This window comes from Syngnathus leptorhynchus, chromosome 13 (assembly GCF_054491065.1).
Source record: "Syngnathus leptorhynchus isolate UIUO chromosome 13, UIUO_Slep, whole genome shotgun sequence".
NCBI classification, from domain to species: domain Eukaryota; kingdom Metazoa; phylum Chordata; class Actinopteri; order Syngnathiformes; family Syngnathidae; genus Syngnathus; species Syngnathus leptorhynchus.
Window position 1 is genome coordinate 2,315,307 of NC_141207.1, and position 20,957 is coordinate 2,336,263.

Below are 20,957 nucleotides of genomic sequence, written 5' to 3' on the forward strand. Positions count from 1 at the left end.
CAAACTTTTGACCCTGTGTTAAGGGTGTGCTTCTCTCTTGTCCAAATTAGGCCAAACCAGAGGTCGACTCGCATAGATTGTGGTTTTACCTTAGATAGACTGACAGACTAATTTCTCTTTAAGTCGTCAAACATTTTGGCACCTGAAGACCAGCACACGACAACTAAGCACTTTTAAATCTATTGACATACTAAGTAGGACATTGTGAATGGAAAACAGTCTGGAACAGTGGAAATGATGTATAACATTACTGTTGTCCCACGCATGGTATTGACTGAGCAAACAAATTGCTTCTACTCATAGTCTGACTGCAGTAGTAGAATGGGAGGTTCATTGCGAAATTGAGCTGGCGTCAGTGTTTAGAGACAGAGGAGCTCCCTTAGCTCCTCTATTTCCATTTATCGGCCTTTCTACTTAAGGAGTGGAACAGGTGAATATTTCACGCTGACTGCCCAGAGCAGGATGAGGCATATGGGTGACACTCGACTCCATTCATAATGGATGGTTGGAGAGAACCGGCTAGTCTCCCAGACGGTGAAGAATGTTCCTATGGGGCATCCTCTTCATATGTCCACCATCTTAAGTTTGATAGTCAGTATGATCTTGGAAGCATTGTGTTTGCGTTGAATATATTTATTTTTGCACGCACATTAGATTCCCTATAGTATTTTGCTAAAAGGAGGCCCTTCTTGAATCTGAGGTATTCTGTCCTCAGATGTGGAAAACGATTATTGCCACACTGGGAAATTAAAACCATCCACTGGCTGATTGTAAAGGCTGACATACATTTTTCTTGTTTTGTACTTGGGCAACAAGACAATTATTGGTAGGTTTTTGTTTTCTCTCCTAATTATACAGTATATTTGTTTGAATTTCTTGGCTCCCACCTTCCTGTGTGTGTGGAGTTTGCATGTTCTCACCGTCTTTCATCGGTTTTCATTGTTTTTGTTGTTTGTTTTCCGAACAATTTGGTAGGATTCTAAAGCCCATGTCATTTGCATGAAAACTCTTAGCAGATTAGAAATACAAGCATTGATTCAAATCATTTACTTAACCAAGTAAAATTGTACAGACTGAATATTTTTTTTACCTTCATTTCATTTGCAATACCTATTTTGATATTTTGTGACAATAGTTTTCCATTTTCATCTCTCCACACAAAAATGTTTCCATTTTGTATTCACTTGGATATTACTTTCACTGAAAACTAAATTCCAAAAGCTAAATGCTGACAGTGACAGGTCAGATTGAACTGACAACTGTGCGAAACAAAAACAAACAAATGAACACAAAATAATGTTGAATTAGCTAAATAAGTATACAGTCTGCCTTGCCTGTATGAGTTTTTTTCACGTTTTATCAAGACAACTCATCCAACCGATTCATACTTGTAACTGAAAAAAATAACAATTGAAAACGTATTTTTTTGTAACAAAGTTCTTCTTACTTTCTATCACTGTGGTACAATGTGTATAAAATGCAAATTTCTGATACATTAAAGTCAGTTTAACCTCTCGTTATTTTTAAATTGCATCACACTCCCTCTTTTGTCTCTCTTTTGTGGTATTATTTATGACACATATGGTTGACAAGGGGTGACTGTGATAGCTGCAATGTTAAAAATAAGAAGCTACCACCAGAGGATTCCCCTCAGATATCTTGTCTTTGGTGCGCTCATAAAATATTGAGGTTTTATTGAAAATACAGGACGGTCATGTTTTTTTGCTTTTTTTTTTTTTTTTGCTTTGGGCACCATGTTTGTGTGCCTGTTTGTGTGTGTGTGTGTGTGTGTGTGTGTGTGTGTGTATGTGTGTGTGTATTACATGCATTTGGCAGACAGCCATTTTCCATTGGTTTGGGCTCAAACATCCAGGATTTGCTTTTGAAACAAAAATAGATTCAATGTCATGGAGGAGATTTTGATGGAAACGAATGAGAGAGGAGAGAGAATGGAGCTGTTTTGGGTCAAAACCTCGCATAACCTTTCAAGGCTGAATACTCCACTGGGTGTCGGCAAATGTAAAAGTCACCGCTGACTGACAACCTAACAGACCAAAACAGTTGGCCAGTGTGATTTAGGAGCAAAACGCTAAAGGCTAACAAAGGCAAAACGTTACAAAGAATGTATTTTTTTCCCCTCACTTTTGAATACTCCAAAATTCCTGAGCTTGCCAAGACAAGGCATCCTCAACTCAGTGTTTTGGCAGCTCATGTGGTTTATTTCTTCCCTGTTTCTGCACCGCTTTGTTGTCGAGACAAGGGAAAAAAGGCTGCGGAGAAGGAGTACAACCAGAGCCCAGTCTGCTCTCACTGACAAACGTCGGAGGCACTCAAATATGCACAAAAGCTTCAAGGAGGATGGTGATGAGCTGAAGGCCGCCTTTTGACTTGATGCATACTTGGAGCCACACGCTGTTTTGACATGACAGAAACAAGTTCGGAATTAAAACAAGATCAGAAAGGATGGCTGAGGAAGATATTGATGAAAAACATCAGTTAGTTGTTCCTTTTTGCACATCTCACGACTTTACTTTTCAAAGCAAGAGTATATGAAGGAAAACTACAAATAAACGAACAACAAACTAAAGAGGATTTGTGCACCCGGTTGTGGCATGAACAAGTCTGGGGCTTTTGTACGTTTCTGGTAGAAAAAAAACCCCCCCAACTATATTATATAGAGTCTATTCTTGGATATTGCTCTTGTTTTTTTTCATTTTGTTTTGATTCAACAACTTTATCATTTACTGTTGTTGGTATTTCAATATATTGAATCTTTACGTATAACAATGTAATAACAATATGTGTCCGTCCTAACGTTATAATGATAATTACGATGTAATGCCAAGCATCTCACTCGACTTATTTTGGCCAGATGTGCTTCAAATCAACTGAGCCGGCAGGTAAACAAGCTGCTGTGAGTTAGCTCTTTTCCCTGCCGCAAATTGAAACCCATTTGTCATCAGCCTTCTTCTGCATTTTACGCTTATATGTTAAAGAAATCCCCAAAGAAATACTGTACAGCTAAAAATCATTTTCAACCAAATCGCAAGCATTTCTAAATTTGCTCAACAACAAAGTGTTGCGGGGCTATTAACAGTGACCATCTGTTTATGAAAAACAAGTCACTAGAAGGACGTTTCCACCTGGTTGCTGTTTACAGTGACGTCAACAACCCTCTGCATGCATTCATTGTATCCTTGCGTCATGGCTCTCGCCCTCCAACTCTCCTCTGAAGTCACGCACGCACGCATACACACAAACACACACACACACAAACACACACACACACACACACACACACACACACACACACACACACACACACACACACACACACACACACACACACACACACACACAGGGGTCATTAGTTGCAACACTATGCTGTGGAAAGAGTTGCTGTTTTACGCCCTCTGAACATGTACGTAGGTCTTACACTTGAAATGTGAAATTTATTAACTCATTCTTCTGTAATGTTTTCCTCGTCTATCTTCTGTACAATGTATATTGTACATATAATATACATTGGTTTATACAATACAACACAATACTATACTATAAAGTTTTATTATACAGTATAGTGCAATTTCATCAGCTGGAAGTGTAACAAAGTGCATTTACATATAACAATGTGAAAACAACAAAGATAATGAAAAAAAACTAGACATTCATATACAATATAATAAAACAGGAAATTAAACCACAAATTAATACCCAGTATTAATATTCAGTCAGTTGAAAGACAAAGAAGCAATCAATGATGTTATTTAAAACCTAACTGAACTGAAGATGCAGCATAATGGCAACAAGGCAAATTGTGATTGGTACCTGATTATGTGAGGATTCAAATTATGCTTTTTCTGCCTCTACTACCGTTCGGTGGCACACAATGATTGATGAAAAACTTTGGTGACAGCTTCACAACCTGTGGATCATGTGTTTAGATTTTGTCTAGATTAAAAAAAAAGTTAGATAAAAGTCATGCTCATTTGTCTTGATTTTGAGGGGCTCTGTCTTGGGGGGCATACAAGGGATATATCCTATGACATTTGGCCACATCATCTTGAATGATTAGCGCCTTCTTAGAGGACACAGGATTTATCACTGCTTCTGTCCCAACACCCTCTGATGCCACATCAAGCACAACTTGTGAGTCTCCTCCAGGCGAGCTGTGTCACGCCTGTGCAGGAAAATACTCATTAGCTGATGTGTGAAGCTTATTTTTGACACGCTCTCATATGAACAGACTTACACAACTAGTAATTTGTATGAATTGGAAAAAAAAACCATTCGTATTCGAAATTGTATTTGAATGTTTACATGTATTTCTTGATAAATGTGGTCATATCTGATGATGTGAATCTCAAACTTTCCAATATGTGGTGGCGGCATTACTCTCATTGCAAAATCTGTCATTATTCTTTTTTCTTAACATCACACATTTTTCTTACCATATTGTGTGATCTCTGAGGTGTGTAGGACTTTTAAACATGAATTTTAAGTCCAACGCTTCTCTAGCTTTCTCTCACTTTGATATACGTAATCTACTCAAACAAAGATAAGGAGAGCATTTAAGGTTACATTCCTAATGTCACACAAGAGAGAATGGTGGGGGTTGCTGAGGTTCTTACTGCGATGATGATCCTGACACTATGAACACCTGGAAGCTATAGACTGATACTCTCACATGCAGCCGATCACCTGATAACCGACTCTCTTTCAAATTTCATATCGTTCTTACGCCATTGTGACTACCTTCATTTTCTGTTATTGTCATTATATGACCAATTAATCCCAAGGTGGAGGATGAATGCACAATCAGTAAAGAAAATAAATGGGTGCACGTCACATCTTGCTCATAATGCTCCCCAATCAGTAATTTTCACCATAGACAACTAGATATTGAAGGGAGGGAGACTTTCAATCTAACCTTGTATTTTCTAATATTGTGAAGGTGTGATTCTTGGTTTAACGGTACCCACAGGAAAAATATAGTGGAGTGGAAATGGAGTCCAGTGTGTGCAGAATTAGCAGTTGAGACCGACCAGTGGTGACTGGTTATTTCCCATTTGTCCAACAGCTGTTATAAAGTAATGATTAAATTACATTAATTTGGACAGAAATGTTCCCAAAAAGAAGTGTTCTGAAGAATTTTGTCCTTAGGGAAAGTGACAATTGGTTCGCTAAAAGATTTTAAGAAAACAATAAAAACACTGAGGAACTGTGGTGATCAGCAATCCTGTTCTCCATAAGTTTGCCAAAAGATTTAATATAAAAATACTGGATGTTTGATACAGCACAGACCAAAAATAGTTTTTTTAAAGTTAGTTGAGTTATTTCATTTAGTTTAATATTTTTTCTTCTTTTCTTCAATTATGATAAATGTAGTATTTTTCTTAAACGGTTACTGTTTGTTATGAAATGCTATTTTTATTCTTATGCAAGTGTTCAATGGTGTTGCACCATAATAACATGGTGTGCTATCTTCCAATAAAGAAGGCCATACACTGTACAATTAAAAAAAAATCCCACCAACATTGCACAATTAAACAACCTGCGAAGAAAAGTCAAAGCTAATGATTTATATATGAGTGAGCCGAGTCAGTTGCTTGCACTGTACTTTTGGGTCCTCTTTGGTGTTGCATACGTACGTAAGTCGAGCATGTCTCAAACCTTTGCGGACTGTCATAGCAAGTGAAGAATTTTGTGCTAGTGGAATTTAAAAACAGTCATGAAAACAACGCGTTTCTTTTATTTGCGTTCATCAACAGAAGAAGAATCTCCTTCTATTATTATCCATTGTGTGACTGTGCAGTGAGTGGAAATTTGATCAATTTGGTCATTGACTTGGTCAACAAAATTTCTGTCATGCCAGAATCAAATGGTTTTCTGAGCATTTGAGAGCTGCCAAAGAGTCTGTGCAACTCTTCACAGTAAGACTTGAAATCAGTCCAGATTTAAAAGTGAGCCATCTGACATGAAATAGAACTTAATTTGCATAGTGTATGCCCAGTAGATTCCCTTGAATCACATATGCTGTCAGATTCTCACCAGTTTGCAATGGGATTGTGTTAGCATCTTGCAAATGCTGCTGTTGTTCCTCTTGCAAGTCTGTCACTTCCTACACAGAACCAGTCATACTAATTCGGCCTTTGATGTGGGAGTGCTGACTCATCATTCCTCCTCCAATGGTGGATATCAGTAACATCAAGCACTCACGTGTACTTTGACTGCACATTTTGCATCCTTCCATCTGAGGCTATGAAATGCCTCGGTCCCTCTGTGGCTAATTAGAAGCCGTTGTCTTTTTAAACAAAAGCAGCTTTCGGCTAATGAGGGAGATCTGAACCAACTGTGGTCAGAGGGAGCTGGGAATCTCTGACTAGAAAGAGAGTGACCAAGTATTGCTTTGTCAGATCTGTCTAAATACTATAGATAATTGCATCATTCATAGATAGTTAGATTCATACGTATATACAGGCCAATTTTCTTTCTTTATTCCACTTCCTGCCCTAATGTGCTGCCAGCCAAACACGTTTTTATGAAGAGTTGAACATATTATCCTCTTTTCTGTTATGGCTCTCTACACCTGACATCTACTCCCACTCAGAAGGCGGTCTTGAGCAGATGTGATGTGGGCCCGGGTGGAAAGCGGCAACTTTTCTTAATTAAAAAAAAAAGTGTTCAAATGGCAAATCCTTACTGTGTGTCTGACAGAACAATCAGCATGCATAAACCTGACCAAACCTAGTCTCAATCACAGGGTTGAAATGTGCCTGTCATTTTCTGCGAGCGAGGGTGGTGGTGGTGGTGGTCAGGGTGTTTGGATTTCAACAAGCTGTTCTTCACTCCCTCTTCACACTACTTTGATGCAAAGGGATTGGATTTGTGAACAACAGTAAAGCTGAATAAATTTCTTTGCAAATCTCAACAAGCCTGTTTAGAACATTTATAGACAATAGGCTTACTGATGCAGTCAAGAAACACAAAAGGCGATGCTCTATGGGTGTTAGGGGCACTAACGGTTAAAGCCCAGAAGACTCCTTCAGCAACTTGGAAAAAAAGACAACAACTATCAGCCGTTATGTGTGTCTGCATCAGCTCAGCATATCCATCTAAGATGTTTCAATATTTGACAGAATGACAAAAGACAACAAACAAACAAACAAACTGGATTCAGGGTGGTTTTAGGATGACCCCTGACCCTCTATGTAAGAGTAGGCTCAAGTGACATCAATCAGAAACTACACTAACTTTATCTAAAGTTTATTAGTACCATGTCTGATTTGCTCAGTCCTATTGTACTTTGTCTGGTGCCATATGTTAGATGCAGTAGATGTAACAGGTCTTAGGTCCACCAAATGTATTAAATTACAGTGTTAAGTCATCATGTCAGGACAATGTTTGGCATGTTCATAAAATTATGCCACACTGCACTGCAAAAACATCTGTCTATGGCAGGGGTGTCAAAACCTTTTGCAGAGAGGCGTAGATATACTGAGGTGAAAATGTGTGAGGGCCAACCATTCATCTTCCATCATCTTCTCATCTTTAATTTTTCACAACGTTCACTTCCAGTGTGGTAGTTTCTGTTTTTTGTTGAGTAGTACCGCTTCATATTGAATTCCCAGCTACAGTATAGTCTTGTGGCAGACAGAGTTTTTCAATATCATGGTGCTCATTTTTTAAGCATCTGGAGAGTTTTTAGCCTTGAGCTCTCAGTCCTACCACGATACTGCCCAGCCTGCCTGCACTGGGCCATATTTGTGTATTAACCTGCAGACGTTGGTAGAAACAGTGAGGAGAAAGAAAAATGTTGTACTATAATTAAAAGCGATGCCACTCCCACCCCTTCTGTCTGCTCCTGTTTGGGCCCATTTCTGTTTATTCTACTCTTACTTCTCTGCATTTAAGATGGAAAACAACACGCTAGTCAAAATGTACTTTCGCAAATGTGAGTATGATGCTTCCGATTTACTTTGTAGAAGCACTTTATAAAGTAAAGTCGATTACTGAGACAATGATGAATGGCCTAATTAGTTCTGGTTGAGTGTGTAGAGAGAGTGTTCACTGGCACAGTATTTAATTTTTATCATTATTTTTACACGTAAATGTGAGTATGATGGAACTTGCTCAGTTGTGCTTGAAAAGATGACTCAAAATGTTGATGGATGTTCATTCAGTGCTTGTACAAGGGTCGGCAAAATGATCTGACACATTTGTAGGTTTAATAAAATGCAAATAAATTAAAGAAACACATTTTGTCTTTTCGAAAAGTACATATAATTTCATTTTATTTTGTTTAATTTCATTTTTGTTTTGTTTTCGAATAATATTATTTTGGTCTTACCACTGCCACATTTTCTGGAGTTCTGGCAGTGCGAGGTCGGCCGGTTTATTTTCGTTTCAATGCTGATCCACTGGCTCTGACGTTAGTAACCCATAACAAGATTATGTTTCGAGCAGGTACAAGATCATGTCTACCAAGTCTGAAGCGCAAACGGAACGCTTGTTGTGGTGCAGTTACAAATTCCTTCTTGATAAACGTTTCCACAATGAAAGTGCGATCACCAGTTCAATTCATGTTAGCAACTGAAATGAAACAAAATAACATGATTCAAAACTGAAATAAAACTAAACACAACAAAATGACATGATATGTACTTTTTGAAAGTAATAAAACACTTTTTTATTTCTTTAATTTATTTGCATTTTATTAAACCTACAAATGTGTCAGATCATTTTGCCGGTCCCTGTATTTTGCAGTTCATTATGCATTTTTGGCTTTTCATCAAATTTGTCTAGAATGATCAGTGCCCAGTGTTTCCTCCCTGTATATGAAATTATTATATGAATGTATGTCTGTATATGAAACTCTTGTAATTAGATCTTCATAGTGTAGCCATCAGCCTTATGGTATTAAAGTACAATTGCCCAACAAATCAGAGATTCATGCCTTTGTGGGTGTAAAAACAGTTGATTGAATTTCCCGCTAATTGAAGCAGCTCCTTTCACTACCTTTGAACACGGCACTCGTGAGGCGTCCTGATAGTCCTTGTCTTTTCTCCTTGCGTGATTTTGAGACACACAAAGTACTTTTATAAGGATCTGCAAGCAGAGCTCCATGAGTGGATGATAGGAAGATCACAGGAACGTATCTGAAGTATGTAGGCTCTTTGGGACTGCCTTCTAACATGGTTGAAGGTGTTCATGCTCTACCACAAACCGTACCTCCCAACCCAACCTGAGTGCGGGCGGTGGGAACATTTAAAAAATACAGATAATGAAGATGATTGTGATAATGTGTCTATTGAATATCGTTATACAACAATTCAGAGGGTTCCAGCCACGCTGTTGTCATATTTATGAATGAAATATGATATCCTCACATACTAGCGGATTGCATAATTTGTTTGCTTGCCAAACTAATCACGAATCAGGCTACACACCCACTGCCAATAGTTAGTATGATTTTTTTTTCTTCATGCGGTTCTCCACTCTGGTCCATTTGATTGTTTCAAGATCATATTTTTAAGAGCCATTTATAAAAAAGGTTACTCCTAATATTTCAAAACAAATAGAAGCATGAGAAAAGAAATGAAGGAAAAGTTTTCCTCCCTAAAGCACCATGCATAAATAGTTCCGGTTTTGGTGCCGTTGACAAATGATAATTAAAAGATGCGTTAATGTGGAGTGAACAATAAAGACCGCAGGCATTATTCCAGGAAAATCCAGCATGCTAATTGGTTTTTCTGCAACTGCAGGGGCTTTGTGGTTTGCTACATGTTTTTGTTCTTGGTATTAAATACCTGTCATTTCTCCTGAAATTGAATGCACAGCACCACCCCTTGCCCAGTAACTTATGATAGGCAGTTCACTCGTGACCTAAATGAAAGAAAGAAACTATCAATGATATAGGTGTTCACAGCTTTAGAAATTTGGTCTTGCACATGTATGTGGGTCGTTGGCTGTATTGGAATTAAAAGGGTCATAATGAGATTTAATCATCTTAAAATATTGTATCTTCTCAAACATAGAAATAGTGAATAGTGGTAATGAAACAAAAGTAAATCATCTTGTGTGCCTTTGGGAAGTGATGCCATTTCAACCTCAAAAAATAATTGCACTCAACATACCCATTGCACAACCTCAGGTTATCAAACATAACAACAGAGCTTATTTTTCAGTTAGTTGGCATCCATCCCAGTAGCTTGTAACATATTGACAGCGGAAGCTATTATGCCATATGACATTTCCACAGGAAATGCTTAATGTGTTGCCATGCATAATGTCCATTCTCAGAAGTTGTTAAGAGTGCACTACACTGTGGAATGCAAAATACATATCTAGAGAATATGAACACTTAATTATTAATTACCATAAACAAAAAAAACAAAACAGAACAACTGTGGACCGGGCTGCTCCCTCAGTAAAGTACTATCATCCTCACCTCCAAGCTTTTTATTCACAGTTTACAATCCGTATGTGATCAGCAAAATGCGATAGTTACACGGACACTCATTAAATACAAAATCCTGATTGTAGGAAATAATTATTGTTAAAACTGCCTGAAGTCATCATACTGAAGACATGAAAGGAGACAAAAAGTAACCTCAACATGCAAATTCAGCATTGACATTTTTAATTTCTAATAGAAAAAGCATTAAAAACACTGAACAAAGAACTACATTTAAGAAAATAGTGATACAATAATTTGATTTATTTTTCATTCTTCATGCTGCATTTCTCTGCATGTGCTATACTGGTATACTGGTATTATCTTTTACCAAATTGTTGTTGTTGTTTTCATTAAACAACAACAACCAGTCACCCTAATGCTATGAGGTAAAATAAATCCCCTGTTTTAAAAGTTAGGGTTAGTGTTTTTTTATTTTTTATTTTTGGGGGACTAACAACATATATTACTATAGCGATTAATATTAGAATTGTCCATATCCTGAACCGCTTGAGGAAAGAGTCCACTGTACTGTACATACTGTCTAGTTTACATTGCAATGCATACTGTACCTTCTAACTGCTACCACACCCTTTAAGGAATTTAATTTACATAAAACACCTTGTCATTGACTTGAGTGTGCGTTTTGGGCACTCAATGAGGTCAGGGAAAGATCAGGTCATTTCGAGTCCTTTATGAGTCTTTGAAAAGTGTCTAATATTTTAACTGACCTTTCATATTTATAGGTTTAGCACTGTTAATATTCTACTCCAACAGTCTAAATACATCACTGGCAGCAGATAAGATAGAACAGGAATTTATTATGCTAATATTTTATTGTAATGTCATGTGATGTAAATGGGATGAGATTAACTAAATTAAATGGGCTGAGTGGTCTGGCAGATGGTTATAGTCCAGTAATTGAGGGGTTAAAAGGTTAAATCACTTTAATTGATAATGTGTTCACCATCCATGCAGCTCCATGTTGCTTATCTGTTCGTCCTTGAGAGTTCAAACATTTCTCTCGCTAAGAGTATTTAAATGTTCGATGGTGTCATTAATGGAAGAAGTCAAATTCGACCAATGGGATGTTAAAAAAAACTGCTTGCTTTTTGTTACACAGCAGACTGAAGGTTATCTTTAAAAATATTTGGCTTTTGTTAGTTTTGAAATAGATAATTGCTCTTCACCTTTGAAGCATGTATTTCCAGCACACGTTGATGCAGGAAATTTCATTGGTATCCAAATTTTACCCTCGATGTGAGAGGACCAGAGGGGTGGTCATGTCTACCCCAGCCCACCACATCTATAGCTCCACCACTGGTGTCTGTCACCCTCAAAGGATATACTTTAAGTGGACTAAAAAAACGTTTTGAAATATATTTTAAAACTCAAATTGCCTTAGGTTAGTCTGGGTATAGGAGCTGTAAAAGTGTAAATATTTAATTCCACAAAGTTTCACCTCACGCTTCGGGTCAGGCTCAACTTACCTCTGAGGGTAATGAATGCTTATATATACAGAATAGTAGCAACAACATTTCACTTCCAGTCCTCTGTTAGATTTAAGGACCAGCCATAGACAGAAAGATGGATCAATATTACCAAGCTGACTGGACATTATTCAGAATTATGCTGTTTGTAAAACGTAGGCGTAAAGAAATCACTAAACTGTTTTTTTTTCTTTGTCAGCCTATTTCTGAATGCAGGTGTTTTATGAGAGTATGACATTGCAGCCATGTTAGCCAAAGCCAAGCAATTAATGAGTCTTTCAAGGTTATGAAAATAATAAATGCATAGACAAACCAAAATGATGTTAATTGCTGACTATCTGAAGTCTGCACTGTAATAAGCCTAATGTTACCATAGTCACAAGTTTGAAACCTACTTAAAAACTACCAGCAAAAAATGTATCACATCCGGTAAGAAAACTGGTTTATGATGTGCCAATGTTATAAAATCATTTCTGGATAATGATATCATTGGTGAATTTCTTAATGACGTCAGCAAAATATTACACGCACCAGTTTCGGTACACTTCATTTCATTCTCGCTATTATCCGCTACAATTGTAGATTCAGTAGCAGTTTTATTATGTTTGAAGAGAATATAAAGAGTGCAGGTTTTGTCTGATGTATAGTTGAAAGGAAATTAGTGCTAGTCGAAATGGATGGATGGATGGATGTTTCGTCAAGTGTTACTTACGAGTTCTTCCACCATCTGCTGACTTTGAAAGAAATATGTTCAATTCATATTCAGGCCTAGTTTTGACATAGAAAACCAGAGCTTTTCCTGTTCTAATAAGAGCATCATATTCTTTTATCAACCACAAATAGTATGCATTTTTGAACACTTTGTTCTCTCCTTTTTCTCCACTGTGGCAACTTATTTACAGATTAGTTATCGTGATAAAAACTTGAGATCACTTGTCTCGCCTTCCCTCTTGCTCCTTTTCTACTTGCATTGACCAATATCATAATTCATGCTGTCTAACCAGTAAAAGTCTACCACAGCATTTTATAAAAGCAACCTCCACACTCTGTGGTGAAGGAAATTGATTTTTCCCTTGTCTGCAGCCCCTGCATCCATAGCATTGTTCCATAAGAAGGGGGCAACCGGGACAAATAATATGGATTTGAATACTTGATAATGAAACAATGTTGTTCATATTACCACAAAACACCTGTGTGGAGCTGATAAGAGAAAGAACAGAGGATGTGTACGGTAAAGAAACTCTTCAGAGGGAATCCCATAAACAAACACAGTGCTGAAAAAGCGACGGCTAATGTAATAAACTTGAAGCAGTTTCGACATGATCTTTCTTATTAGAGACCTCCTGTGACATCAATTTCCTGCTCTTGTCTCCGCATTTAGCCTTTTCAAAGTCTTTTTGAATAAATCATTATGTATAACATCACAGGGGACCTGTCTTGAAATGGTCTAACAGAACTACATTAATGCCACTTCCTCGATACTCAGACCGTACCGGGTCACAGGAAAGAAATGAGATGATGATTGGTCATTTAAACTTCACTTCCAAGTATTTCATGGAAAAAAAGCTGATATTCATAATTGCAAAATAGTCTCACTCTGCACTTCTTTAAACAACCATTCCTCTCATCTCTGCACCAATATAGCTGAGGTAATGGATAGAAAGTAATTTCCTGGATTCTATCAGACTTCCTGAAAATGAAAAATGTGAGATGAAAGCATCAAGTCGCACCACTGAAATGTCTGTTTGTAATTAATAAGCAATTGCTTAAATGGCGCAACATGCAATCGAATGGCTTACAATGGTCCTGTGGTGGTTTTCGTAGCTTAATGCAGCATCTTGTATTTCATTTGGGTTGTATCCACTTGACTGAGTCCATACAGATGTGTGAAATATTTGAGTTTAAAGTTGATTAAAAAAAAAAAAAAGAAGTTGCCTCAAGTTTCCTCACATAGCACCAAATGCTCCCTCAGTATTGATCAAACCTGAAGGACTAAAGTTGCTCCCGAGTGATGTTTTACCATCGCTCTCCGATCATTGGCATGTAATATTAAGCCACGTACGGCAGCCGCTACAGCTCCTGCCATCTGGTCAGCCTGTCTGCTCCTCTCCTCTCCTCTGCTGTCACTCACTCCTGCCCCCACAAGTGTCACTTAGCAGCCTGGTGGGGGCTGTGCTTGTGAAGCAGCATGAGGATATTTGCATCCTAAACTTTGATTACTGAGGTTAACAGTTGACTGTCAAAGTGCAAATATTTCAATAGTTCTAAATTAAAGCCTTTCTCAGCGGGCCTGCTTCATTGAATGTTAAACTGCACCATGAAGAGGAACATTTTATGTTCACATTGGAAAATGTGAATATAAAACCACAACCTGAGACAGCAGATGGTTTGTTTCATGGAACACTTACTTTCACAAATCCATCTTGGAAAGAGCCATTATGACAAGGACAAGAACTTTTAGAAAAACCTGGACAATGATTGGGCAAACTGTAGTCATTTGTCATTTCTTATGGGATGGCAGAGTATTTCAGAAAACCTCATTTCAATTAGAGGATTACTTTTGTGTGGATTAGCTTTTTCTTTATTTTTTCTGACCTATTACCTTTTACACTCTCACCAAAAGCTGCTTGGGGAACAAACACACATGACAGGACAGAACAGGATAGCAGGGGTTATTTTTATTGCTCTATATGTGTGAGCATTAGCAATTCAAAGTCAGTAGTTATTTCCTAAAATTATCTCGGAAAAATGATTAAAAAAAAACAGTCAACTCGTGTCGCGGAAAAAGCTGCAGATTTAGGTTTTACAGTAGGAGCTCAAAGTCAGTTTTTGTTGTAAAAAAAAAAAGAATTCGGTCTAAGAACCATTGTCGATTTTCAAAACTGTAGCTTTGAGTGTAACTTTGTTTTTTTAAATAAAACACGGATAAACAATCAATGTAAGTTTTTAACAAAAGGAGTTTAAAATATAAAAACAATTTGAAAGGAAATAAATCCATGAATAGTCAAGTCTGCAGGTGACGAATTGTAAATTAGTAGAGAGCAATTGTAATTTGAAGTTGTAATATCACCATTCACCACTAGATGAGAGACAAGTCTTTTTTTGAGCTTACACTGGTTCTTAAACTCCTCTATACTCCAACATGAGTGATATTAATTGCATATCATTTCTATGGCTTCGCTATACGACATTGCTTCCATTTTCTCTTCGCTATCCATTTACTTAAAACACACTCAAAACACACAGCCCAAAAACTATTTCTTGGTTGTTTGTAGGGATGTAACCGTAAGGTGTATCCAGAATAGTGTTAAAATTTTAAAGCAATGGCGGAAGAAAAAAATTGATGGTGTCTTCCCACGGAGTGTAAGCATTCACATGCACGCATTAGTGTGTCCATCTGTGTGCAGCTCTGCAAGCGTGTCCTGGTTCTACTTCCCCCATCTGTCCCTTCTGCCTTGATGTCCAAATAGTCTTATAATGTGCTGTCCAATAAAGCAATGATTATCATATTGCTGCAGTGTTAGCTTCTATCACTGCCTGGCTGAAGATCAGTAATTGTTGTCCGTGCAGAGGAAATAGAAGAGGAAATTACATCTGCCTTCACTAAGAACTTGTTTCTTTGCTGAGACTCAGGGAATCTGATGATTTTCACGATATATGTGTGTCTTAACACTTGGATGAGATCACCCACCTAAATACTCTGAGAAAAACCCAAGTAGTGATGAGAAAATGAAGCTTCAAATTTGCATCATGAACCATTCTTGTATTTTTTTTACTTCCTATTGCTCAAACCTTTATTTGAATGCACAGTGCCATCTAAAGTAGTCAAAAATACAACAACATGAAGCAACGTTGACGTCCCATCACGACTCTTCTGTTGTACTCTGAGTCAAATTTAAGGTCAAACTTTTGGATGGATGGCAACCTCAGTTAAGTCTTTAAAATAAATAATGCAGAAGTGCATACTTAACAGGTCTAAATCAAATTCTTAGGAATTCAAGTCACATGATTACCTCACAAATGAGTTAAACGATAAAGTGGAAGTGTTCCATGTGCCTTATGTTGGGGCCCAAATTTTGGGTGCTGCTGGTTAATCAATTTTGTCTCGTTCAACGAGTTTGAAAAGCTTAATTGCTTGCATTATTTGACAGCATTTATAAAAGTGCCTTGTGTAGATTTCTGTGTGCTGCATTTACATTTATATGTATTGTTACAAGTAAAAAAAAAACAGAAATTGGTAGTGAATTGAAAAACCTTATACTACTATCACCGATTAGATCTTTGGCACCTTTAACTTGTCCATGTTTCACCCGACTATTTTTTGTCAGTATTTTCTATTCGTTTCCCGGCTTATTTAGTCATTGTAGTCTTCCTGGTTGATCACTTCCCTTGAGAATCTGAAATGAATGTCATGAAGCTAATGACTCTTGTTTTACATGTCTAAAATGTAGATAATTTGAATTCTGCCCGCACACACAAAGAGTAAAGGCTCAGTGTCATATTAAATGACTCGCTTCCACTTAAAAGCCTTTTTGACTGGCAGATCCATCCTCACATTTCAGGCACATAATAAATTTGACATAATGGTGAATTATTTACTCTGCACTTACTCTTCTAAATGAAAAATAGACAGCTGGAGCAAGGCTGTGCCATAAACGACTAGATTAATGGAAATACACCTGGTTATCATTGCTCTGATATTAGGGAAAGTCGAACATCGATCATGTCGAAAGGAGAACATTTGACATTATTACTAGATCAGCAAACTGTTTGAGCTGATTGCATCCTGTTTTTCTGGTTCAATTTGAAGCATAGATGATCCCATTCTGATCCCATTCTGATCCCATTCTGATCATTCACACGTGATGGCCCAAACACTTTTGTTTACATAGAGAGTATAGAATTGTTCCCAAACATTTTTTTCGTCATTGGTATTAAAGTTTAAAATGCAAAATATTGAATGTAAATATGTAGAATATATAGACATAGAAACCTGTGTGTGTGTGTGTGTGTGTGTGTGTGTGTGTGTGTGTGTGTGTGTGTGTGTGTGTGTGTGTGTGTGTGTGTGTGTGTGTGTGTGTGTGTGTGTGTGTGGTTCCAAAGAGGTGAGCTCAAACTAGGACCACCGCTGACTATGTCTTAAATAACCAGATGCACTTTGTGATTTTGACTTTGAAAATAGTAAATAAAAAAGGTCGAGAAAAAAATAGTTACTTGTTTACACAGTCCAAACCTTAAATGTATTCAAGACTTTAATTTCACTTTCACACATTGAGGTGACTCTATGGATTGGGGGCAAACGAAGGATCCATAGAATCTATAACTGGTGTAATTAGTTATGAACTGTTGACTTTCCTTATGCATTCAGTGAAATACTTGCAGCATAATCATGCATTATTTATGGTGCTTGTTATGGCCATAACATAACTACCATATTTTCCAGACTATAAATCGAGCTTGAATATAAGCCGCACCAGGTAAAATTAGGGGGAAAATCTTGTTTTGCTCATACATACATGTATATTAACCATACCGGACTATAAATCACAGGTGTTTTAAATGGAATGTCCTCACTTCTGTTACCTGTATTACTCTTACAATATCATGAAAAATATGAAAAACTCATAAATATAATATATAAATACAATATGATCGTTAGTAACATTTGTTTTAATATACAGTATCATACAGATATCCTAAATATGCACCTGAATAGCACATTTCAATCATATTTAACACATAAAACAAAACAAGGTTAGATGACAAAATTTACTTCTTTGGAATAATGTTGATTCTCAGTGGATGAGTCCAATAAAGTTGCCAGCTGCTAATAAACTGATGCTGTGGGTTGACAGAATTATAGGGCCGTTCTTTTCCGTATATAGTCCATATGCCAAAAAGTATCTTAAAGTATTACACAGAGAGAGTTTCCAATTTTGCAAAACAAGGATGATGACATCCCAGTTTACTCTCCGCCAGATGCAGTTCGATATCGTTACGGTATTTATGTCATTTTTTTCATCAGCAGTTTCCTGACGGTTGGCTTGGATTTGTGGAGTGGCCTCCATTCATCTTGGGGGAATTTGAAGGCCATGGTGTATCAGGATACATAACAGATAGAAACTTCAACAGTCGGAGACACATGTTAAAACATGTTTAAAAAAAAAGATAATCATACAGAACACAAGATTATTAAACAGTTTTTTCATACAAAAGGTTCATATTTCATAATTCTAATAGACTGTTCATAGATTACATTGGTGTCCAAATGTAATGCATCGTATTGGAAACTGGTTCAAATATTTCTTTTTTTCTCTTTGCCGCATGGGATTCCTCAATCATTATCAGAAACTACGTTATGAATTCTACTTTGAAAAGACATATTTAGATAATGAAAAGAGTGATCTATTGTGTTGCTGTAATCTGCGCTTGCTGCTTTAAGATCGGAATAGCAAATGTCTGATCCGGTTTAATCATAAATTAAACTGCACTATCTGTGCAGTTTTTAGGCTGTGGCTACATTCCTAGACTGGTTTTCAAGGAACTCATCCATCAATACGAGAAATATGTTTTGTTATTAGCCAATTATTGTGAATGTCAAAGTTCAGCACTGGACCCATGTGGATTTACCTTTAGCCTGAACTCTGTGATTCTCCTTCTAATGGAGATGGGTGCCTGCAGAAATTTGTTGTCATCCTGTAAATGCTGCTGTGACCTTTCCTCCCATCAGCGTGGCCTCGCTCCCCTTGTGTAGCCACTGTGCGAACGCAGAACCAGCAGCACAACGCTGGCAGGTAGCACCCTAGGGAGCTGGGAGATGACAGTATGATAGAAGCCACTGAGACACGGTGATCCTGCTGACAGGTAAACATGCACCGTGTCCACGGCATCACCTTTCACCTTCTTCCTACTGCATTTACTCTGTCCATGTTACTGTCCTATTCTTCACATGATACACAAAGTGATCTCGACTATAGCCTCTTCAGGCTTCCCTGCAGATATAATTCAATGCCACATGTTTTATATCCCACACACTGGAGGCTGGAGGAAACAAGTCGTGTTTTTGCTACTGGTTTGAAAGAGAATAATTCAAGTCAATTTGGCTTAGTGTCTTCTTAGAGACTGTTACGATAGCAATAGCAACTGTAGGTTGGTCTCTACATAAATTGTGTGATCGTATTATTGAATGAATGAATGCAGTGTGTTGTGTTCTCCATGGAATGTGGTTGCTTGGAAAAAAGGCAATCTTTTGGGAGAAAGGCCATTCTCTCATTCGGAAGTGTTTTCTTTGGCTGATCCACCACACATGAAATACTCTCAGAGTCATTTTTCTCTTGCCCTTGTCACTCACACTGAGATTTCCGTTGGATGGCGATTGACTGCTGTGAGCCCAATCGAAGCAGCCTTCTTGTCCTGTTGGTTAATAGTCACCTGCTTCCTCCCCACTTCCAACCTGTGCTGCTTCTATCTTCTATTTCTTTTCACTTGGTCCCTCCCTCTTCTTTGCATGCTCTTCAAGGTGTTGATTGACTCCACCGCTTGACCTCTTACGGAAGATTCACTGTGAACTTGTGATACCCATATTATTCCATTCCATATTATGGAGAAAAATGTGTGAGTTACATAAATGCACATTGCACAAACATTGTTAATTGCATGCTGAAGAAGTGAAGGTATTTTCAATCAGTTGTCAAGAAGTGCCTCTGCAAGATTCTTCATGTCTATAAATAACTGCAGTGCATAATACATACAGTACATGGTAGTTCATATTTGATTTCACCGATGTTTCTGGTAAATCGGAATATGATGTATTAAACATGCATAAACATACACTAAAAAGCCATCATTTGATCTAGCAATATATTTGACTTTTGCTTGGTTAAAAGCCAAAAGAGAAAGTATAAAAATATTCCTATATATTTGTTCTTCATTTCATAGTACATTTGGAATCACATTTATCTAATTTGTTTGATGGAACAATCTTTTTTCGTCTTTCCAAGTCCTGGAACATTTGCATGATCAGGGAGCCAAGCAATCTGTTGGTGTTCTTCAGTTATGTGATGGCAACATAACACTGTCCTCCTGCAACCTGCAGTTCTCTTTTTATTTTGGCAAAGCTGATTCCCTCCCACTTTTTTTTTTTTTTTTTTTTTTTTATCTTTCCTCAGTTGACTTTGCTTTCATCACTGCACACACAGCAGCTTTCATTTTTTTGTTAGATTATCTGTTTTCCAAGAATGCTGAAAACAGGGCCATAAGGTGCCATTGAAGATGTATCACCACAGCAGCTTCAGTTTTGTTCCCCACTGTCGGCCCACCTTCACAACTTAGAGAAATGTTTCCAGGTCATTTGCAGCCCTCCCGCTTCACCTTTTCCCTACCCATCCATCAGCTCACTGCATGTCTGATTATTTAGGTTTGAGCAGACTCCTTCAGCCTTAATGTCATTTTGATTCTCTCGCTTTACTAAAATCATGCGCATTTGAAGATGGAATGCAACTTCTTCTCATGCACATAACAGAAGATCCAATTGCCCGTATGATCTAAATGTGCAAAATTATATGATTGTGTAGTGATCCAGCAAACAGCCCAATCCCCCCCAAATAAACCACATTCTCTTGAAACTGTCGTGAAAAAAAAAAACAATAGTAGCTCATGAATATACATTCTGAATATTTTGAAACAAACTTGTAGCTAGCCACCTGCATGGACCCTAACCATTGTTGCTTGTAGTGAGCCTCGACAAATGGATCCGTTTAAGAAGCTGTCATTCTGTAGACAAACAGTCTAGATAAGGAGGACAGAAGTGTCCTCAAGTGTGAGAGGAAAGGGAAACAATCTTCTCCACACCCAATCCTCGCAACAACACTCCATAGCTGTCCCAAGTCATTGCTCCTATATCTCAATTCATGTACTTCCTTCCTTCCTCATCCCCATTCCTTATCTCAAGTTTTCAAGTCATCCGCGACATGTTCTTGGATGTTGGCTCCTCTCTGGTTATATGCCTCTGT

At 37.6% G+C, this 20,957-nt stretch overlaps 1 protein-coding gene across 4 annotated transcripts in view; it reads left to right on the forward strand.

Annotated features, from left to right (window-relative positions):
- ptprsa (protein tyrosine phosphatase receptor type Sa) overlaps positions 1-20,957 on the forward strand; it is a 313,388-nt gene that overhangs the window by 56,339 nt on the left and 236,092 nt on the right. The window contains exon 4 of one of the 4 annotated variants that reach the window (XM_085929036.1): positions 18,677-18,810. The exons of the other annotated variants lie outside the window; for them this stretch is intronic. The gene's annotated coding sequence lies outside the window, so the exon portion shown is untranslated. The remainder of the gene's footprint in view (positions 1-18,676; positions 18,811-20,957) is intronic. 4 annotated transcript variants of the gene reach the window in all.